Source organism: Coregonus lavaretus, assembly GCF_964263955.1.
Source record: "Coregonus lavaretus genome assembly, chromosome: 24".
In the NCBI taxonomy this organism is placed as follows: domain Eukaryota; kingdom Metazoa; phylum Chordata; class Actinopteri; order Salmoniformes; family Salmonidae; genus Coregonus; species Coregonus lavaretus.
In genome coordinates, this window is record NC_140011.1 from 30,064,351 (window position 1) to 30,087,467 (window position 23,117).

General features: G+C 41.9%; 1 pseudogene across 1 annotated transcript; it reads right to left on the bottom strand.

Annotated features, from left to right (window-relative positions):
- Nucleotides 1–2,348: 2,348 nt before the first annotated feature.
- LOC311099820 (sodium/glucose cotransporter 1-like) lies at nucleotides 2,349–22,778 on the bottom strand (annotated as a pseudogene). Its single transcript has 14 exons — nucleotides 22,655–22,778; nucleotides 12,802–12,873; nucleotides 7,970–8,074; nucleotides 7,594–7,653; nucleotides 7,365–7,469; nucleotides 7,038–7,143; nucleotides 5,724–5,804; nucleotides 5,341–5,552; nucleotides 5,250–5,277; nucleotides 4,149–4,422; nucleotides 3,414–3,582; nucleotides 2,938–3,153; nucleotides 2,682–2,787; nucleotides 2,349–2,561 (listed from the first exon to the last, which is right to left on the bottom strand). The product of its transcript is annotated as a sodium/glucose cotransporter 1-like (transcript).
- Between the last annotated feature and the right edge of the window lie 339 nt (nucleotides 22,779–23,117).

Genomic DNA, 23,117 nt, shown 5'->3' on the forward strand with positions numbered 1-23,117 from the left:
TTGACCTCCCGAGCACGCAGTGCTAGCTGTGCCACTAGAGATCCTGGTTCGAATCCAGGCTCTGTCGTAGCCGGCCGCGACCGGAAGACCCATGGGGCGGTGCACAATGGTCGAGGGTAGGGGAGGGAATGGCCGGCAGGGATGAAGCTCAGTTGGTAGAGCATGGTGTTTGCAACGCCAGCGTTGTGGGTTCGATTCCCACGGGGGGCCAGTATGAAACATAAAATAATGTATGCACTCACTAACTGTAAGTCGCTCTGGATAAGAGCGTCTGCTAAATGACAAAAAAAAATTAATAAAATATTTGTCTGCACTTATGGACTGCCCTCTTCAATTTAAACCACAGATTGTCAATTGGGTTCATGTCCGGAGACTGAGATGGCCATTACAAAATGTTGAAGTTGTGGCCAATTAACAATTTCTTTGTGGATTTTGATGTGTGCTTGGGGTCTTGCGGCCAAGTTTCAGCCTCCTAGCAAAGGCAACCAGGTTTTCGGTTAAAATGTCCTGGTACTGGGTAAAGTTTAGTATTTAGTATTTATTAGAATTTCCATTAGCTACTGACAAGGCAGCAGCTACTCTTCCTGGGGTCCAAACAAGAATATGACCAATACATCATAGTAAAACAATAGCCTACATCATAAATAAAACAGTACATCAAACTAGACATTATGATATGACTTAGGCTTAGACTTTTAGAGGTTATGGGGCTATTTTGGAATCGCAAGGAGCCTCTTGTGGATTTGACAGCTGTAATGCAGTGCACCTCCTAATACGCTATGTGGATGCCGGTTAGCTTGGATCTGAGAAAATCTAGCCCTAATTTCTCTGAACAGGGGAAAACAACCATCACCAGATTCACTGGGAATACATTACATAGTATGAAGAAACAATACTCCAGGCCGCAGCTTCATACTACTTGTCAGACAGAGAACTGATACTGTATACTGGCCATTGGGGTGGGCTTGGTGTGGGGTTTGGGGGGTCCTTGGGTGGCTTTTGACAATTTTTTTTTTTATTCCTCACATCCTAATCATTGTTAGGAAGAGGTTTGGTCCAAATTGGATGGGGGAGTACTATATTTATTGAATATTATATGAATTCTATAAATTGAAATGGCAAATATTTGTGTAATCAATAAACCTAATTTCACAGAGTTCAAATTGTCTTTCAACAAAATAATGTTGCAGGAATGCTTATCTTATCTGTTTCTAACTAAATAAACCATTTCAGAACAATCTGACATGGTGGGTGTCATGGTTTGCTGAAACGATACCATTCTAGGGTTAGGGTATACTTCTTGCAACAGGTATACTTACACTAACAGAGTGTAAACCAACCATGGCCGTGATATTTTACATTGTCGGTCCTCCAGGTGCACTTAGTGTTGTGACAAGCAGGGGGGCATGGCTTGGATGTGTGTGTGTGTATATTAAGTGGACAATTACCCCAGTATCATGAGAAAATTCACTGCTCCTTCCATCTTTGAGATACCATTCATTAACACATAGCAAAACAAAATGACAGCTAGAGGAAAGAGGAAATATGACTTTGATGTCACGAAAACAAGGCTCGATTCCAGGTAGGAGATGGAATGTGTGAGTTTGTGAGTCCCTCCCGCTCCGAAAAAATAGGTTAGTGTTAAACTTTTTTCTAACTAAGATGGAATACATTATTAATTAGATATCAAAGTTAGTACATGTCATGCATGCTCATGTATATGGTATTTGTCCTCTAATTGCATGACATTTTATGTGTCAATGCCATTAAATCCACTGGCAGTACAGTGTTATCTTGGTAATGACACTCATTCAAATCTAAAGTTTATTCATACTGCAGCCCCACCTAGTGTTTGCAATATACCAAACTATAGTAACTTCATGAAGGGCAGAAAGTTCAAAGTGAACATTGGATACCATTGGACACTGAGTCCTATTCAGATCCTTCATCAGCATCATCATCATCCTTATTATCATCATCATTACACATTCATCTTACATGCACAAAATGTTAAAGTCCATAAACCAAAGAACACCAAACGAAGGAGTGTTGTGACTCCCAGATAGTGTCTGGGACAGTCATACAGGTATGGAGAAGGGTATCTTGAAGCCAAGGCGTTCGTAGCATTGACCACGTTACGGGGTTGTGGATAAAACAGAGTTCAGATGTTAAGAGGGACCTGTACAGATGATGGATAGATGGAGGGCGTGTAAGAGAGGTAGCCATGTACAGTGCATCGTGGGCCTGTGAGTCTGGGGGGGATTTCAGGGTTGAAAGAGGAGACTACTCAAGTTTATGGTTAGACAGTCCAGACTCCAGGGCAGTGGAGGTCCAGGATGAGGAGATGTTTAACCGTAGAAGCCGTGGAAGAAGACACAGACACACAGGAGGATAATGCCATTGGTTGACCACGTTCCTCCACAGGGGTTTCTCTGAGGTGTCTGTGAGTTGCCTCTGCAGCTCAGCCTGCTCCTCAGCACTCTGCATGGGAGCATTCGACTTCTCCAAACCACAGAAGCTCAACAATGCCTTCTTACAACAGCCTGGCTCCTCTGTGGGCTCTGCACAGACACACAAACACAGGAATGAGGACACAGTGTGTGTGCGCGTGTGTAGATGTATTAAAAACATTTGTTTGTATGTATGTCACGGAATAGCAGATGGAGAGAGACCTCTCTTACCGTCAATATCCATATAGTCTGATTCTTGGTTTTCTGTCCAATCATCTATCTCCAGATCCAACCTCTCCTCTGTGTGGTTCCTCAGCTTCCAGCACAACCAGTACAGCTGGAGATGGAGGGAGGGAGAGGCATGGGACAAACAAATGGGGAGAAGTTAATTTACAGATAGCAGAGTGAATGAGTTTTTATATAATTAGCATTCACGGATGGAAGAATAACAAAATACATTTGGGTATCGGGGGCAGTTGTAACTTACATGTTTGTCATCGATGGGTTTGGTCATGAGGGAGATGGTGAGTATCACCAGGCAGGAGATGCAGAACAGAATGATGGAGAAGTAGAGGTAGTGGACCCCACAGATGATCTTAGGACAGTTAGTAGGAGCCACACAGCTGCCCGTCCCATAGGCAAACTCAGCGATCATCCTGGATAGGCCAATAGCCAAGCCTATCATAAGCCCATAGAACACACCCTGAAGGGGGGAGAGGAGAGTGAAGAGAAGTCTGTAACTCAACGCTTTCTCATGGTTCACTTCCTGTTACACAAAAAAAAGTTTACAGGAACAAGACAGTAAATGGTGAACGTGGTAACCAGGGACCTTTGAGCTAAACCGGCAGAGTACAGATAAACTACACTGCATAAAACCACAGCTTAAATTAACCAGTTCAAACAACAAGTAGCTAAAGTAAACTAGTTTATATCACAGTCAGTTTGGTTTAGATGGAGACTCACTGGCTCGTTGACACGCTTACAGAAAATGGCGAGCATGAAGGTGGCTGCGATGGGCGGGGTCAGGTAGCTGGTGATGGACTGGATGTAGTCAAAGAGCTGGCCGCTCTGAGCAGACTGGACCACAGGGATCCACGCTATACTTACCCTGATTAGAACCAGGATAAATACCCTTCACAGACAAGGATAATACATCAATATCAATCTTACCCATTTATCTAAAATACAAACATACACAAACACTAGCATAGTCACATATACACAGTACCAGTCAAAAGTTTGGACACACCAACTAATTCAAGGGTTTTTCTTTATTTTTACTACTTTTTACATTGTAGAATAATAGCGAAGACATCAAAACTATGAAATAACACATATGGAATGATGTAGTAACCAAAAAAGTGTTAAACAAATCAAAATATATTTTATATTTGAGATTCTTCAAATAGCCACCCTTTGCCTTGATGACAGCTTTGCACACTCTTGGCATTCTCTCAACCAGCTTCATGAGGTAGTCACCTGGAATGCATTTCAATTTTAATTTCAATTTTTTATTTTATTTAACCTTTATTTAACTAGGCAAGTCAGTTAAGAACAAATTCTTATTTACAATGACGGCCTACACCGCCCAAACCCAGACGACGCTGGGCCAATTGTGTGCCGCCCTACACTGGTAGTGTACATTAAAGCAATTTAACTCCAAAGGACTTGAGCACGCAGAGATGTGTGTTACTGTACCTCCCAGCGATCATGAGTTACTTCTCGGAGGCGGAGCTGCGTATCTTGGTGTAGATGTCCATGGTGAACAGGGTACTGCCACTGTTGAAGATGGAGGTCAGGGAGCTCATCAGAGACGCCATCATCACCGACAACATCAGGCCTCGCAGACCTGCAGGTGAGAGGCTGAGGACAGGAAGAGAGCGCAGGGAGGGGGGAATGAGAAGGAGAACAGGATGGAATGGAAGGTGGATTAGGATAGGTGTGGAAAATATAAAATAGAAGTAATAAAGAGCTGAACAAATGTGATGGTTGGTTGTAGTAGACAACAACTGTTGTCCTGGTATAAGGACTAGTACTGTATTTAGTACAATAGTACACTATTTGTAGCAGTAGTAATCGTGTTGGTAGTGGTGCCAGGACTGTCATTGTTACTACAGATGTAGGATCTTAATTTGATCACCCTGTTACAGAAGAACTTTCCTGCAATGCAGAAAAATTATATATTTGTAGTGTATTTGAGGTTTAAAAAGGCTTCAGAAGTTTGTAATTTCGACTTTTGAAAAATGTATCAACCCCTAAAAAGAGGGTTGGGAGAGGTACTTTATTATTGAGGGGTGGGGGGATCTTGGAGGGTTGGTGGCCTGGCGATATGTCGCAGGTTCGGGTCCCCGTTTTCACTTGGGCAGAGAGTTGACCCTGGTTGCTTCTATGGGTCGCTCTGGATGGGAGTCTGTTGGATGACTGAATGTGATGTAAATGTTGAGCGGCTTCACTGCAGGTAGAATGTATGTTTTAATATTCAAAAAAATTAAAATAAAAAAAGAGAAGCTTTGAGTTCTGCTGATGTAATAGGCTGTTTCAACTCCCGTATTTACCATGTGTGAAGCAACATCCTGTTCTTTGTTCACAGTCACCTCTGTGTTACTGGCTTTTAATCTTATCTTAGTCTGTGGGAACGCATTTGGGTCTAACTAAAAGTGTTCCTCTCTTCATAAGGTAGTCACTTAAGCTAAGACAAGCTGCAAGCTGTTTGGAAAGCGTGGCCATGTTAATGATGCACAAATTAGTGTGTGGAGGGAGATGGGGGGTTAGATAGAGTGCATGTATACAAGTGTATACATGACGCGAGTGCGTGCATGTGCCTGTCCTGTGAATGAAGGAGGGAGAGAGGGTGTTAGACTTGTTAATTTCCTACAGAGCAGTAGGCTACCTGATCAGTGTACCAATACCAGGTGGCCTGGACACTGAGACCAAACACCAGGCCTGGCCAGGGCAGGTCCCCTGTCACCGCATCCCTGAAGATGTGGAAGGAGTCAGGCCGAGGGGTGTAGCAGCTCTCACTGATGTTGACCACAGTCTGAGTAGGCATGGCCGTTATGTAGCGCTCCTGGAAGTTCTCATAACCTCCCACCTCATTGAAGGCTGAGGAGACAGACAGGAGAGGGTTGGAAACTGTGATCACAGATGAACTAGCAGTAGAAAGAGGAATGAGAAAGGCTGGATAATTATCCGGAGGAAGAGATATAGCGTTATGGGAACTGGAAAAGAGGGACCGGGCAGTATGAGGGACATAGATGCATAAAGAGACATTACCATAACCCATGAGGATGAAAGATCCCACAACCATGATGATGGTCTGCAAAGTGTCTGTGTAGATCACTGCAGCCAGTCCACCTGAGGTATAGTACACTTGGTGAGATACAGCACAATACAATACCAATCATTACTCATACAGGGTTGTCCAGTCAATGACTAAACTGTGGAAAATCCCTGTAGTACTCATTTACACTGTAAATGTGATATTTTATTTTTTACTGTAATGATTGCCCCTGGTCAAAAGGGATAGCCTTTTAATGGTTCAGTTGCTCGTTTTATGTTTATCTATCATATAGAATCAATGGGCGGCAGGTAGCCTAGCAGTTAAGAGCGTTGGGCCAGTAACCGATTCCCCGAACTGACTAGGTGAAAAATCAGTCGATGGGCCCTTGAGCAAGGCACTTAACCCTAATTGCTCAGGATAAGAGTGTCTGCTAAATGACTAAAATGTAATAAATCTCACTCAGTAGTGCTGTACATTAATATTTATATGATAACAGAGTAGACACGGTGGCCTACATGTAGATACATTTGCGAGGGCTGCCTTGCAGACTGAAAATGAGGCCCTTAATATCTAACAATGAATAATAATACACACACCCTTTGCTGTTGACTCTACCTCGAAACGATTGATGTATCACGTGCGCATCACAGTATTTGATTTTGTGAGTCACTCTATTTTCATCAGTTAACACACCTCCCGTGTGTATGAGATTTACAAAACCTGCACTAAACCCAATCCTATACAGCAGGGTTTCCCAAACTTGGTCCTGGGGCCCCCCCTCAGTGCATGTTTTGGTTTTTGCCCTAGCACTACACAGCTGATTCAAATAATAAAAGCTTGATGACAAGTTTGTTATTTGAATCAGCTGTGTAGTGCTAGGGCAAAAAACAAAACGCAGGACTGAGTTTGGGAAACCCTGCGTATACAGAGACAGTCTGGGATGGCCTGTCAGTTAACTAAAGTCCAGGCATTAATGCATCATTACAGTGGAGAACAAAAAAGTTATATCAGGGAGTATGGCTAAATACCCATGATGCACAGGAGATAAACAGCATTGGAGGAGGGCATATGTGTCGTCAGACATAGCTTGTTATGAAGACTCAAATACAGCCATATAGGACGCCATGGTGCAGTTAGCATTACAGATAAGAGCTCCATATTGGTTTACAGGGACACAGTTGATCTAGGGCTCCTCTCAGTGAATTAGTTATATAGTGTATAAGTGACAGAGGAGGCTGGTGAGGGGAGGACTGCTCCAGCTACTATGAGCCCGTCCTCCCCATTTAAAGTAGTATACAAAAGTATACCTGTGACAGTGTATAGAGCAGTGATACTTAGCAGGAGAACCCCAGCAAGGTAGATATTCAGCCCCAGAGCCTGGTTAATAAAGATGGCGGGGGAGGGGAGAGAGGGAGGGAGAGAGAGAGAGAGAGAGAGAGAGAGAGAGAGAGAGAGAGAGAGAGAGAGAGAGAGAGAGAGAGAGAGAGAGAGAGAGAGAGAGAGAGAGAGAGAGAGAGAGAATATGGGACAAAGGAAGGGTTTATATGGGCTAAATGGGGTTATTGTACATGCCTAGTCGTTTTTATGGACTGAACATCAGTGATATACAATGAACAGAGATATGAGGAACTTACTGAGATATTAGTGAAGACATAGAGGAAGAGTGAGAGCACTGAGAGATAGATGCGGATGCGCTGCCCTCCGAACCTCTTCTTCAAGTACTCTGGCCTGGTCACCACCTAAATTACACCCAGTAGACGCGATTACACTGGAGAATAGCACTTGATTTTATGCTACAGAAATGTAAGAAATAGCTTGGTAAAATGGTAATTAAACTCTAATAACACAAAAGGTTGTCCTCACCCCCGCTTTGATGTAAATGGGCACAAAGAGCCATCCAAGAATGATCTCCACCACAAGGGCCTGAAAAACACACATCCTAAGGGCTCAGATTCATCAAATGACAGATTCACCTTTTTACTTGAAGTGTTATTGCTTTCATCCACTGCTGTGCTCTAGTATCGATCATATAGTCACAATTACACAATAACCTACAGGCTTATTAGCCCCAGAATGTATAGATAATACACATATAATATACTTTATTTGTTTATCACCTTTTATACAAATAAAGTGCAATAGAGATGGAGATGTGATGAGGGATAATATCAGGTGTCAGAGTTTACGATGATGTTTGCATAAGATTATCATGGTATTTACTTTAGACGTTGCTACTCACATTCCATTCGAATCCGCCAATGGCAATTCCAGCTGCAGCCGCAGTCCCTGCAATGCCCACAAAATGCCCACTGCCAATGTTGCTGGCAAAGAGAGATGCCCCAATCTGAAAAGGGGACAGAGGAAGGACAGAGGAAGGACAGAGGAATGTTCATTATCAATTTTTACATAAAATAGTTATATTATTTCACAGTATTTGGATATGGACGGTCATTGAGGAGCACTTAATTCATAAAGGAACATTTACAACAGCAAAGGGCATGCCATGTAGGATAATGGGGAAAGGGTTGCCAAGTCCATGGTCCATAGTTCCATAGAAGGAACCAGTGGCGGCTGGCCGATAGAGGGCGCTAGGGCGCCGCCCCCTTAAATAAAATTATTTAAAAAAATAAAATAAAAAATAAATAAAAATAATAATAATAATAATAAAAACATCAGTATGTCAATATTTGTGTGTTTGAAATATGGAATGCACACAGTAATATGTGTAAGATATGATAGAAAATCATATTCGCAACCTTTCCTCTGCCTGTCAAACGCCTCGTCAGCTCTGGGCGATACAGAAAGTGCCCCGAGGAGGCGGGTCTACGTAGCAGTTAAGCCAATTGCTAATTTAAGATATGAATGTATGACATAAAATGTAGCCAATCAGCGATCTTAAATCGAATCCAAGGAGGGCGATTATTTTATCGCCCCAAGCTCGCCCCTGATAAAATAAGGACCGGGCTCCAGTGGCGCCATTTTTACTAGACGACAATGGCGAGCGCAAACGTTACTCCTCCAAGACCCAACCCTAACTCGGTGAAATCTCTCCTCCAAGATCCGTTTGAGAGGAGAACTTTGTCAGAGAAAGTTCGGGTGAAAGAGCTGGGCCCAGATCAACCTGACCTCTCAATCAGACAGCAGGCTAGCGAGAAAGGGAAGCAGTATATGCGCGGCTTCTCCCGTAGCTGGTACACCAGGAAGGCTTGGCTAGCTGGGTGCACTGATGCTAATGCTTTATTTTGCTTTCCGTGCTTGCTTTTTAAAACGACGGGGTCAGATTCAGCATGGACAGGTACCGGAGTGAGGGATATGAAGCACCTGTCAGAGAAGGTAAAGAAACATGAGAACACCAGGGCACACATGGACAACTCTGTAAAGCTAGCTGTATTAGGAAGGGTGAACATTGCTACGCAGCTGGATGACGGCCACAGGATTGCGGTGAGGAAACACAATGAGGAGGTGGATAAAAACAGGCACATTCTATCCAAAATTATCGATTGTGTGAAGTTCTGTGGGGCTTTTGAGTTGGCCTTGCGTGGGCACGAGGAGACTGACTCCTCGGACAACCCCGGCATTTTCCGGGGCTTAGTGGATTTTGTTGCCTCCCTCGACAGTGTGCTGGAGGAGCACCTGAAGACAGCTACCGTTTTTAAGGGCACGTCAAAGACGATACAGAACGAGCTGTTGGACTGTATGCTGTCAGTGCTTAAGGATTACATCCTGGAGGAAGTAAAGAGTGCTGATTTTATCGCCATTCAAGCTAAAGAGACGACTGACGTTTCCACCCACTGCCAGTTGGTGCTTGTGATACGCTACATCGATGCTAAAAGTAACGTCCAAGAGCGTTTTTTCCGAGTTCATTTTGATCGAGAACGCAACCGCCGACACCATCGCTACAGCGCTGCTGGAGAGGCTCAGCACCATACTCTCACATGGACAAAAGGCCAAACTTATTGCCCAGGCTTACGACGGAGCAAGTGTGATGAGGGGAGCCACCGGCGGAGTGCAGCGTAAAATAGTGGATGTGTACGAAAATGCGCACTACGTCCACTGCTATGCACATCAGCTGAACCTCATCATGCAGCAGGCTACTTCACGCATCCCCAGGATCGGCACTTTCTTTTCCGACCTTGCAGGATTTTCTGCTTTCTTCTCCAGGTCTCCCAAGCGAACCACCGTGCTTGACGAAGTGGTTGCGCATAGACTCCCCAGAGCCTCTACAACACGGTGGAACTTCCACAGTCGCGCTGTAAACACTGTGTACGAGTACAGGGATGACCTCCTAACGTGTTTCCAGACCATCAGAGACTCTGGGAACTTTGATGCCCCGACTGTCAGAGAGGCGGGGGGCTTTGTGAGGATGCTCGAAGACGAGGCTTTCTGTTTTTTCCTGGCACTGTTCCACAAGATCATGCCAAATGTGGACATGCTTTTCAGCCAGCTGCAGAAGAGGAACATCGACCCTGTCTTCATTAAAGCACTTGTCCAGAGGTTCACAGACAGCATGCTAACAATCAGGTAAATAACTATATTTACTATTGGCTGATAAAGATGTTGTTAGAAAGATGAATAGTTCACTTACAACAGTTTAAAAGCCTAAATGTGTCTGGTCATCAAAGTGAGTGATTATCATAGAGCCGTCACAATTATATTTGTTTTAGTATTTTAAAAGGAAAGAGAAGACACAATCAGACGTTGATAATAATGCAGGAAAGTACTACACAGTTTGTAATAATTATTCAGGTGTCCACCAGGTCAATTTCTAGAAGAGGCCTAGTTGTTATTGAAGATTAACTTTATTGCTAAGTGCACAGCAGAACAAAATGATGTTGCATCCCTCTCACAAATGTAATAGAAAAAGGCTTTAAAACGTAATAACATCAGTTAATTATGTACATCACAGGTTAAAAGCAGTTACTAGACATAGTTTGTGTGTATATACACACTATCTGTCTGTCTGTCTGTCTGTCTGTCTATATACATATATATATATATATATATATATATATATATATATATAAAAGTCACTGGTTGTGTGTTGAGGGGGAATTACAGTGAGTTAAGAAGTCTGATTGCAAGTTATCAAATTAAACTTTATTTTTTGGACCCAGGGCCTCAATTCCCTCTTTGTGTGGGGACAGCGCATCTGACGAGCAGCAACAGCCCATCAAGCGACGGAGGATGCTGGGACCAGGAGAACAACAGAGGTTGGCTATAGAGGTAAGTTGTGATGTAATTGTCAGTGTTTCCCCCTATAACTTTTTTCAGGCCTGGTAGTATGTAGCCAAAACCCTGAACAATCAGCACCTTGGTAATCATATACTTGAGTTGGACATAGGCATGTGTCAGTCAGGATCACTTGCATCAAAATAGCTTAATTGCAAATTAAAGCTGATGATGTATCTTTTACAGGTATGTGATACCATCCTGAGTCATGCCAAAGAGAGGTTCTCCTTCACCCAGCACCTCATCAGCGCAACACTATTGCACGGAGAGTTGTTCCCACAACACAGTGTGAAGTTCCCCGATACAGCGCTTGAAACAACCGTGGAGGCGTACCCCATGTTGAACAAGGCCAAGCTCAAAACCGAACTGTCCCTCATCTATGAGAACAGTGAGTTCAAGGCTTGTAGTGGTGCAGTGCCCCTGTACCAGTTCTTCATGGAGAACAACCTTCAGAGCACTTTCACAGAGACTGCCAGCCTCCTCAAGATCCTCATCACCACACCCATGACAACTGCTGAGTCAGAAAGGTGCTTCTCTACACTGAAAAGGATCAAGACCTTCCTGAGAAACAGCATGACACAGGATCGCCTGAACGCTCTGGCCATGCTCTCCATGGAGAAGAAACTTGTCAGGGACATTCCTGACTTTAATCAAAGGGTCATTGAGAGGTTTGCCACTCAGAAGGACAGACGGGCAAAATTCCTGTACAAATAAGATGACAGACACACACACACAGAGCAGCTCTGGCCGCATGTTTCTTTGTATATAGTTGACCTTAGCATAAAAAATCCAGTTATATATGGTACTCTAGAAAGTCTTAATAGTGTCTTTGCTAATATTACTGTATATATGTTGTTTTGTATCAATTAATTGTTGCAGTTCTGGAGCACATTAACAATTAGTCACATTTAGTATGATCATAAAATACTGTATGCTATTCTTCCAGTCAAAGGTTTGAGTTCATCCACTTGATATCCATTTCTATATTATACATCCTTTTATACAGTGTAAGATTTCCTATAAACTTTATAATAATTTCATGTTATTGTCCACTTTCCACTCTGTTCTGACAGCATGCCTGTTGCGTTGCCTGTTTACTACCAATGGTGAAAAGTTCACTTTAAATGCAAATGAAAGGCTTGGGTTTGTGTAATATGTTTTTGTGTAAGAATGCCTCAACTTTTTAATATTGGCATTAAATAATTACTGAATGTTTCACTGAGCACTGCTGTCCTGCAGTTTGTGTTAAAATATATCGCGATGGTTACAGGAAAAAAAAAGTATGGCACAGCCCCACCGAGAATATTTTTCACCAGCCGCCACTGGAAGGAACATTTGCAATTAAGTTAGGCACTACGTGTTATGGTAAAATAAACACTAGTCATTATTGCATGATTGGGAACTGATCAGTCTAAAATGAAAGGTATAGTATTTGTGGACCTCCAATGCAACAAGATAAAACATAAACACCTTATAACATAATTTGTCTGATTTAAGTATGAGCTGGACATTTCCAATACAGGCAAGTATTGGGATAGTTCAGGAGAAAAGGGTGTGTCTTTCCAAATATGGGCCAGTGTCACAAACAGTGGTCAGCAAAGTAGAGAACGATGGATGCATTTGAATGTCATAATGTATTATTGAGATACAGTCCCGTGTAGCTCAGTTGGTAGAGCATGGCGTTTGCAACGCCAGGGTTGTGGCTTCGATTCCCACGGGGGACCAGTATGAAAAGAAAATATATATGTATGTATGCACTCACTAACTGTAAGTCGCTCTGGATAAGAGCATCTACTGAAATGTAAATGTAATAAACTGTCCTGAGAAATTACTTATACTCACAGGCCACCACACCATGCTTTTTCCTGCCAGGAAGAATCCACTTACAGTGGCTCGGTTTGTGCTCACCATAGCCTGCAAAGGGAGACGGGATCATTGATTTGTTTTGAGATACCATATCCATGTGCCAGGGATCAATAACCTTGTGGTTACATGAATACAGTAGTTAGCACCTCTTTCAGTTATCTATAACTGGAGAGGTACACCCCCCTCTATATTTATTTGGACAATGAAGCTAAAACGTTTAATTTGGCTCTATACTCCAGCATTTTGGATATGAGATCAAATGTTTCATATGAGGGGACAGTACAGAATATAACTTTTTATTTTATTTTATTTTCATACACATCTGTTTTACCGTTTAGAAATGAAAGCTGTCCCCTTTTTGTATCTCGTCCCCCCATTTGAAGGTGTCATACGTATTTGGACGATTTAGTGTAATAAAGTAGTCAAACATTTAGTATTTGGTCCCATTTTCCTAGCACGCAAGGACTACATCACTTGTAGGGGGGGGGGGGGGTGGTATGATATTTGATATCTGCTGAATATGGGACCAAATACTAAACTTTTGACTACTTTAACACACTATAAGTGAATGTGATGAAATACTTATGACACCTTCAAATGGGGGGACTAGACACAGTGCCTTCAGAAAGTATTCACACCCCTTGACTTCTTCCACATTTTGTTGCGCTACAGCCTGAATTTAAAATGGATTAAATGTAGATGTTTTGTCAATGGCCTACACACAATACCCCATATGTGTCAAAGTGGAATTATGTTTTTAGAAATGTTTACTGATTAATAAAAAACGAAAAGCTGAAATGTCTTCAGTCAATAAGTATTCAACCCCTTTGTTATGGCAAGCCTAAATAAGTTCAGGAGTAAAACAATTGCTTAACAAATCACATAATAAGTTGCATAGAATCACTCTGTGTGCAATAATAGTGTTTAACATGATTTTGGAATGACTACCTCATCTCTGTACCTCACACATACAATTATCTGTAAGGTCCCTCAGTTGAGCAGTGAATTACAAACACAGATTCAACCACAGAGACCAGGGAGGTTTTCCAATGCCTCACAAAAAAGGGCAGCTATTGGTAGACGGGTAAAAAAAATAAAGCAGATATTGAATATCCCTTTGAGCATGGTGAAGTTATTCATTACACTTTGGATCGTGTATCAATACACCCAGTCACTACAAAGATACAGGCATCCTTCCTAACTCAGTTGCCGGAGATGAATGAAACAGCTCAGGGATTTCACCATGAGGCCAACGGTGACTTTAAAACAGTTACAGAGTTTAATGGCTGTGATAGGAGAAAACTGAGGATGGATCAACAACATTGTAGTTACTCCACAACACTAAACTAATTGACAGAGTGAAAAGAAGGAAGCCGGTACAAAATACAAATATTCCAAAACACGCATCCTGTTTGCAACAAGGCACTAAAGTAATACTGCAAAAAATGTGGCAAAGCAATTTACTTTTTGTCCTGAATACAAAGTGTTATGTTTGGGGAAAATCCAATATGACCCATTACTGAGTACCAGTCTCTACATTTTCAAGCATAGTGGTGGCTGCATCATGTTATGGGTATGCGTGTAATTGTTAAGGACTGGGGTGTTTTTCAGGATAAAAAAGAAACGGAATTACAGGCAAAATCCTAAAGGAAAACCTTGTTCAGTCTGCTTTCCACCAGACACTGGAAGATTAATTCACCTTTCAGCAGGACAATAACCTAAAACACAAGGCCAAATCTACACTGGAGTTGCTTACCAAGAAGACAATACATTTTCCTAAGTGGCCGAGTTACAATTTTAACTTAAATCTACTTGACAATCTATGGCAACAGCTGAAAATGGTTGTCTAGCAATGATCAACAACTAATTTGACAGAGCTTGAAGGATTTTGAAAAGAATAATGTGCAAATGTTGCACAATCTAGGTGTTGAAAGCTCTTAGAGACTTACCCAGAAAGACTCACAGCTGTAATCGCTGCCAATATTGTTTCTACAAAGTATTGACTCAGGAGTGTGAATACTTATGTAAATCAGATATTTCTGTATTTCATCTTCATTAAGTGTCCTAAAACATGTTTTCACTTTGTCATTATGGGGTATTGTGTGTAGATGGGTGAGAGGAAAAAAATATATTTAATCCATTTTGAATTCAGGCTGTAACACAACAAAATATGGAATAAGTCAAGGGGTGTGAATACTTTCTTTAGGCACTGTACAAGTGCTTTAATTTCTAAACGCTAAAACAGATATGTATGAAAATACCCTAAAATAAAATGTACTGTGGCCTCATATAAAATATTTGAAAATAATATCTCAAATCCAAAATGCTGGTGTATAGAGCCAAATTAAAAGTTTTACCTTCACTGTCCAAATAAATACGATCAGGAGTTTATATAATGAATACATTTGTGTATGTTTAATTGGACTCTGTTAGTCGTGTAAACATTGTGTGTGAGTCTATCATCAATCAGCACTATATGAAGTTAGTAGGGCTGTCAGAGTTAATCAAATAACTCGAGTCTTAACTTTTTGTCATTTTAGTGAACAAGTTTCTGGGCATTTTAATTAATCGCATTGTCTGAAAGTGTTCCAAATACACTGAAAACATCAAAAAGACATAATATATAGGCCTACAGCTAAAAACAACGCCATGTGAAAACAAGTTGCTATTGAAGTTAAAGAAAGTGTGCTTTATCAATTTACCTGATTTTGATAACTGTTACTTTGGACAAGTTTAAGATGTCAATATTCTTGTAATGTTTTTTGTATAAAAGAAATATTAAATTACAGCTCAATTTGAGCAAATTCTGAGATTAACTCAATTAAATGTGTTAATCGTTTGGTAGCCCTCGTAGTTAGTACAGCAATGGTTCAGAGGAGACTGCGTGAAATCAGGTCATCATGGTCGATTGCTGCAAAGAAACACTACTAAAGGACACCAATAAGAAGAAACACGAGCAATGGACATTAGAACAGTGGAAATCTATCCTTTGGTCTGATGAGTCCAAATTTGAGATTTTTGGTTCCAACTGCCGTGTCTTTGTGAGACGCAGAGTAGGTGAACGGATGATCTCTGCATGTGTGGTTCCCACCGTAAAGCATGGAGGAGGAGATGTGATGGTGTGGGGGTTCTTTGCTGGTGACACTGTCTGTGATTTATTTAGAATTCAAGGCATACTTAACCAGCATGGCTACCACAGCATTCTGCAGCGATACGCCATCCCATCTGGTTTGCGCTTAGTGGGACTATCATTTGTTTTTCAACAGGACAATGACCCAACACACCTCCAGGCTGTGTAAGGACTATTTGACCAACAAGGAGAATGATGGAGTGCTGCATCAGATGACCTGGCCTCCACAATCACCCGACCTCAACCCAATTGAGATGGTTTGGGATGAGTTGGACCGCCGAGTGAAGGAAAAGCAGCCAACAAGTGATCAGTATATGTGGGAACTCCTTCAAGACTGTTGGAAAAGCATTCCAGGTGAAGCTGGTTGAGAGAATGCCAAGAGTGTGCAAAGCTGTCATCAAGGCAAAAATATATTTAGATTTGTTTAACACTTTTTTGGTTACTACATCATTCCATATATGTTATTTAATAGTTTGATGTCTTCACTATTATTCTACAATGTAGAAAATAGTAAAAATAAAGAAAAACCCTTGAATGAGTAGGTGTGTCCAAACGTTTGACTGGTACTGTGTGTGCACATATACTCTCCACACATAGCTGAAACAATATGACAAATGCAACAGTATTGCTCAGCAATTACATTCTAACATTCTTGGTGATTTAAATCTTTGTTACTATTATACATTTTTCAGGAGGGCATAAATTGAAACAATCAAGGTACTTCACTGAAAGGTCAGTGCACTTGTTACTCTTATAAAAAAAGGTTCCTAAAGGGTTCTTCGGCTGTCCCTATAGGAGAACCCTTTTTGGTTCCATGTAGAACCCTCTGTTGAAAGGGTTCTCCTATGGGGACAGCTGAAGAACCGTTTCAGGTTCTAGATAGTTCCTTGTTTTCTAAGAGTATAGGCTTCTTGACATTCATACTTGACAAAGACATGCCCTTCCTTGCTTACACTTGAGGAGAACGTTGGCATAATGTTCCTGGCACAATAGCCCAATTGGACCAATATCTGCAGAAACAAGTATACTGCACCAGTCCAGCCATGAACCTATGGGTAATACATTTTTTTGGAGGCCATCTGACAACCATGAATGTTGTGTGTATGTATTATTAATGTACAGTGGGGGAAAAAGTATTTAGTCAGCCACCAATTGTGCAAGTTCTCCCACTTAAAAAGATGAGAGAGGCCTGTAATTTTCATCATAGGTACACGTCAACTATGACAGACAAATTGAGAAAAAAAATCCAGAAAATCACATTGTAGGATTTTTTATGAATGTATTTGCAAATTATGGTGGAAAATAAGTATTTGGTCACCTACAAACAAGCAAGATTTCTGGCTCTCACAGACCTGTAACTTCTTCTTTAAGAGGCTCCTCTGTCCTCCACTCGTTACCTGTATTAATGGCACCTGTTTGAACTTGTTATCAGTATAAAAGACACCTGTCCACAACCTCAAACAGTCACACTCCAAACTCCACTATGGCCAAGACCAAAGAGCAGTCAAAGGACACCAGAAACAAAATTGTAGACCTGCACCAGGCTGGGAAGACTGAATCTGCAATAGGTAAGCAGCTTGGTTTGAAGAAATCAACTGTGGGAGCAATTATTAGGAAATGGAAGACATACAAGACCACTGATAATCTCCCTCGATCTGGGGCTCCACGCAAGATCTCACCCCGTGGGGTCAAAATGATCACAAGAACGGTGAGCAAAAATCCCAGAACCACACGGGGGGACCTAGTGAATGACCTGCAGAGAGCTGGGACCAAAGTAACAAAGCCTACCATCAGTAACACACTACGCCGCCAGGGACTCAAATCCTGCAGTGCCAGACGTGTCCCCCTGCTTAAGCCAGTACATGTCCAGGCCCGTCTGAGGTTTGCTAGAGTGCATTTGGATGATCCAGAAGAGGATTGGGAGAATGTCATATGGTCAGATGAAACCAAAATAGAACTTTTTGGTAAAAACTCAACTCGTCGTGTTTGGAGGACAAAGAATGCTGAGTTGCATACAAAGAACACCATACCTACTGTGTAGCATGGGGGTGGAAACATCATGCTTTGAGGCTGTTTTTCTGCAAAGGGACCAGGACGACTGATCCGTGTAAAGGAAAGAATGAATGGGGCCATGTATCGTGAGATTTTGAGTGAAAACCTCCTTCCATCAGCAAGGGCATTGAAGATGAAACGTAGCTGGGTCTTTCAGCATGACAATGATCCCAAACACACCGCCCGGGCAACGAAGGAGTGGCTTCGTAAGAAGCATTTCAAGGTCCTGGAGTGGCCTAGCCAGTCTCCAGATCTCAACCCCATAGAAAATCTTTGGAGGGAGTTGAAAGTCCGTGTTGCCCAGCGACAGCCCCAAAACATCACTGCTCTAGAGGAGATCTGCATGGAGGAATGGGCCAAAATACCAGCAACAGTGTGTGAAAACCTTGTGAAGACTTACAGAAAACGTTTGACCTGTGTCATTGCCAACAAAGAGTATATAACAAAGTATTGAGAAACTTTTGTTATTGACCAAATACTTATTTTCCACCATAATTTGCAAATAAATTCATTAAAAATCCTACAATGTGATTTTCTGGATTTTTTTTTCTCATTTTGTCTGTCATAGTTGACGTGTACCTATGATGAAAATTACAGGCCTCTCTCATCTTTTTAAGTGGGAGAACTTGCACAATTGGTGGCTGACTAAATACTTTTTTCCCCCACTGTACAGCTGTGGAAAAAATTAAGAGACCACTGCAAATGTTTCTTAAATCAGCATCTCTACATGTATGACAGCCATTCCATTCCAGTGTCTGTTGAATTCCAACACAGGCACACCTCATTCTACTGAATTAGGTACTGATTAGGTAATCACATTAACCAAATCTTATTTAACAAGGAAAAGTATAAAAACCACTGCTGTACTCCCCTGTAGCTCAGTTGGTAGAGCATGGCGCTTGCAACGCCAGGGTTGTGGGTTCGTTTCCCACGGGGGGCCAGTATGAAAATGTATGCACTCACTAACTGTAAGTCGCTCTGGATAAGAGCGTCTGCTAAATGACTTAAATGTAAAATGTCATCACTATCCTCTTGCAATAGGACCAGCTGGATGGCAAAAACAGTGCTAATAGTACCTCAAAAGTAATATTAATCAAACAATAACTATTGACCATGCCAAAAGAGTTGAAAAGGAAAATTTTGAGTGAGGAAAAGAAGGGTTGAATTCTGGCTTTACTGGAAGAGGGATACAGTGAGCGTCAGGTGGTTTCCATCCTTAAAATTTCAAAGACGGCGGTTCATAAGAACAAGGTCAAGCAGCAGACATTGGGGACAACAAAGCTACAGACGGGCAGAGGGCGAAAATGACTCTCTACTGACCGGGATGACCGCCAACTCATTAGAATGTCACTCAACTACCGTAGGATGACATCAAGTGACCTACAAAAAGAATGGCAAATGGCAGTTGGGGTGAAGTGCACAGCGAGTTCGAAACAGGCTCCTAGGGGCAGGGCTGAAGTCGTGCAAATCTAGAAAAAAGCCCTTCATCAATGAGAAGCAAAAAAAGAGCCAGGCTGAGGTTTGCCAAAAGACCATTAGGATTGGACCATAGAGGACTGGAGTAAGGTCATCTTCTCTGATGAGTCCAATTTTCAGCTTTGCCCAACACCTGGTTGTCTAATGGTTAGACGGAGACCTGGAGAGGCCTACAAGCCACAATGTCTCGCACCCACTGTGAAATTTGGTGGAGGATCGGTGATGATCTGGGGGTGCTTCAGCAAGGCTGGAATCGGGCAGATTTGTCTTTGTGAAGGATGCATGAATCAAGCCACGTACAAGGTTGTCCTGGAAGACAACTTGCTTCCTTTCGACAGTGTTCCCCAACTCTGAGCATTGGTTTTTCCAGCAGAACTATGCGCCATGACACACAGCCAGGTCAATCAAGGTGTGGATGGAGGACCACCAGATCAAGACCCTGTCATGGCCAGCCCAATCTCCAGACCTGAACCCCATTGAAAACTTCTGGAATGTGATCAAGAGGAAGATGGATGGTCACAAGCCATCAAACAAAGCAGAGCTGCTTGAATTTTTGCGCCAGGAGTGGCATAAAGTCACCCAACATCAATGTGAAAGACTGGTGGAGAGCATGCCAAGACGCATGAAAGCTGTGATTGAAAATCAGGGTTATTCCACCAAATATTGATTTCTGAACTCTTCCTAAATTAAAACATTACTATTGTGTTGTTTAAAAATGAACATGAACTTATTTTCTTTTCATTATTCGAGGTCTGACAACACTGCATATTTTTTGTTATTTTGACCAGTTGTCATTTTCTGCAAATAAATGCTCTAAATGACAATATTTATATTTGGAATTTGGGAGAAATGTTGTCAGTAGTTTATAGAATAAAACAAAAATGTTATTTTTACCCAAACACATACAGTGAGGGAAAAAAGTATTTGATCCCCTGCTGATTTTGTACGTTTGCCCACTGACAAAGCCATGATCAGTCTATAATTTTAATGGTAGATTTATTTGAACAGTGAGAGACAGAATAACAACAAAAAAATCCAGAAAAACGCATGTCAAAAATGTTATAAATTGATTTGCATTTTAATGAGGGAAATAAGTATTAGACCCCCTCTCAATCAGAAAGATTTCTGGCTCCCAGGTGTCTTTTATACAGGTAACGAGCTGAGATTCGGAGCACACTCTTAAAGGGAGTGCTCCTAATCTCAGTTTGTTACCTGTATAAAAGACACCTGTCCACAGAAGCAATCAATCAATCAGATTCCAAACTCTCCACCATGGCCAAGACCAAAGAGCTCTCCAAGGGTGTCAGGGACAAGATTGTAGACCTACACAAGGCTGGAATGGGCTACAAGAACATCGCCAAGCAGCTTGGTGAGAAGGTGACAACAGAAACACAAAAGAACTGTCAATCTCCCTCTGCCTGGGGCTCCATGCAAGATCTCACCTCGTGGAGTTGCAATGATCATGAGAACGGTGAGGAATCAGCCCAGAACTATACGGGAGCATCTTGTCAATGATCTCAAGGCAGCTGGGACCATAGTCACCAAGAAAACAATTGGTAACACACTACGCTGTGAAGGACTGAAATCCTGCAGCGCCCGCAAGGTCCCCCTGCTCAAGAAAGCACATATACAGGCCCGTCTGAAGTTTGCCAATGAACATCTGAATGATTCAGAGGAGAACTGAGCTCTTTGCCATCAACTCAACTCGCCGTGTTTGGAGGAGGAGGAATGCTGCCTATGACCCCAAGAACACCATCCCCACCATCAAACATGGAGGTGGAAACATTATACATTTACATTTTAGTCATTTAGCAGACGCTCTTGGGGGGTTTCTGCTAAGGGGACAGGACAACTTCACCGCATCAAAGGGACGATGGATGGGGCCATGTACCGTCAAATCTTGAGTGAGAACCTCCTTCCCTCAGCCAGGGCATTGAAAATGGGTTGTGGATGGGTATTCCAGCATGACAATGACCCAAAACACACGGCCAAGGCAACAAAGGAGTGGCTCAAGAAGAAGCACATTAAGGTCCTGGAGTGGCCTAGCCAGTCTCCAGACCTTAATCCCATAGAAAATCTGTGGAGGGAGCTGAAGGTTCGAGTTGCCAAACGTCAGCCTTGAAACCTTAATGACTTGGAGAAGATCTGCAAAGAGGAGTGGGACAAAATCCCTCCTGAGATGTGTGCAAACCTGGTGGCCAACTACAAGAAACGTCTGACCTCTGTGATTGCCAACAAGGGTTTTGCCACCAAGTACTAAGTCATGTTTTGCAGAGGGGTCAAATACTTATTTCCCTCATTAAAATGCAATTTATAAAAAAATTTACATGCATTTTTCTGGATTTTTTTGTTGTTATTCTGTCTCTCACTGTTCAAATAAACCTACCATTAAAATTATAGACCGATCATGTCTTTGTCAGTGGGAAAATGTACAAAATCAGCAGGGGATCAAATACTTTTTTCCCTCACTGTACCTATAAATAGTAAAACCAGAGAAACTGATAATTTTGCAGTGGTCTCTTAATTTTTTCCGCAGTTGTATATAGGGGAGGTAATCAGGAAGGTGATGGAGTCCAGGTGTCTGATAAGGCGCTGGTGCGCATAACAATGGTGACAGGTGTGCGTAATAAAGAGCAACCTGGTGACCTAGAGGCCAGAGGGGGAGTATACGAAACAACTATAGCGATATTGTCTATGTGAATGCAGCTACCACTGTATTGAAGCCATTGGATAGAGTTTATCACAGCACACTACGCTTTATTATGGCCGATAGTTTCAGCAATCTATGTAAATTGTAAAGTATTTTGTCTTTGTCTTTTTCGTGTTGCCATTGGCGTCGGCTAATGTGGATCGTTATAAAATAAAATCTAATGACTTTGTAACGAAAGTGTAGAATATCATAATACATATTTTACTTTTGTAAATCTAAGGACTTTGTCATATTATCATTCAGAAGGAAACACATGGAAACACTATCCAGATGCTTCCAGTTGTTTTTAATAAGGTTTCTTAGACTTTAACGTATTCAGAATAGAGAAAACCAACTTTTCTTCAGATTTGACTAAAACCATGCCATTCATCTCTTTATCATTACTGAGGGGTTAAATATTCATAGAGACAGATTTGTTTACGAGTTTGCAGACTGGTCAATGGAAAGACTAAGCAACTCACCCATACTCTGACTGCCAGGACAACCAAAAAGTAGATCACAATGACGGATATATCTCCCGGGTTGTTGAGGGCCATTGTTAGACACATCCCTAACTAAGGAGAACCCAGCATAATCATGTGTCATTCTGTCTGCTCTGAGCTGCAGAGGTGACCAGAGGACAGGTGTGTCGATGAAGACTCTCTCCTTTACTGCTGCTTCTGTACCACTGACCCCAAAGGTAGGTATAGGTGTGTACGTGTGTTTGAGACCATGAAAAGGTGTGTGCCAGCTTGCGTGCCAATGCGTCTGTGCATTGCAAACATATTAATACATGTTTGAATTGTTCTCAAATGTGTCAGAAATCAAAGAATGTGTTTAATGGCAAACAAAGGGTCATTAATGATCAACTGAACAGGAAATACTGGAGGAAAGAAACATATTCCTGTAAAAAAAAAACATTTTAGGAAGCATATCACTCCATTA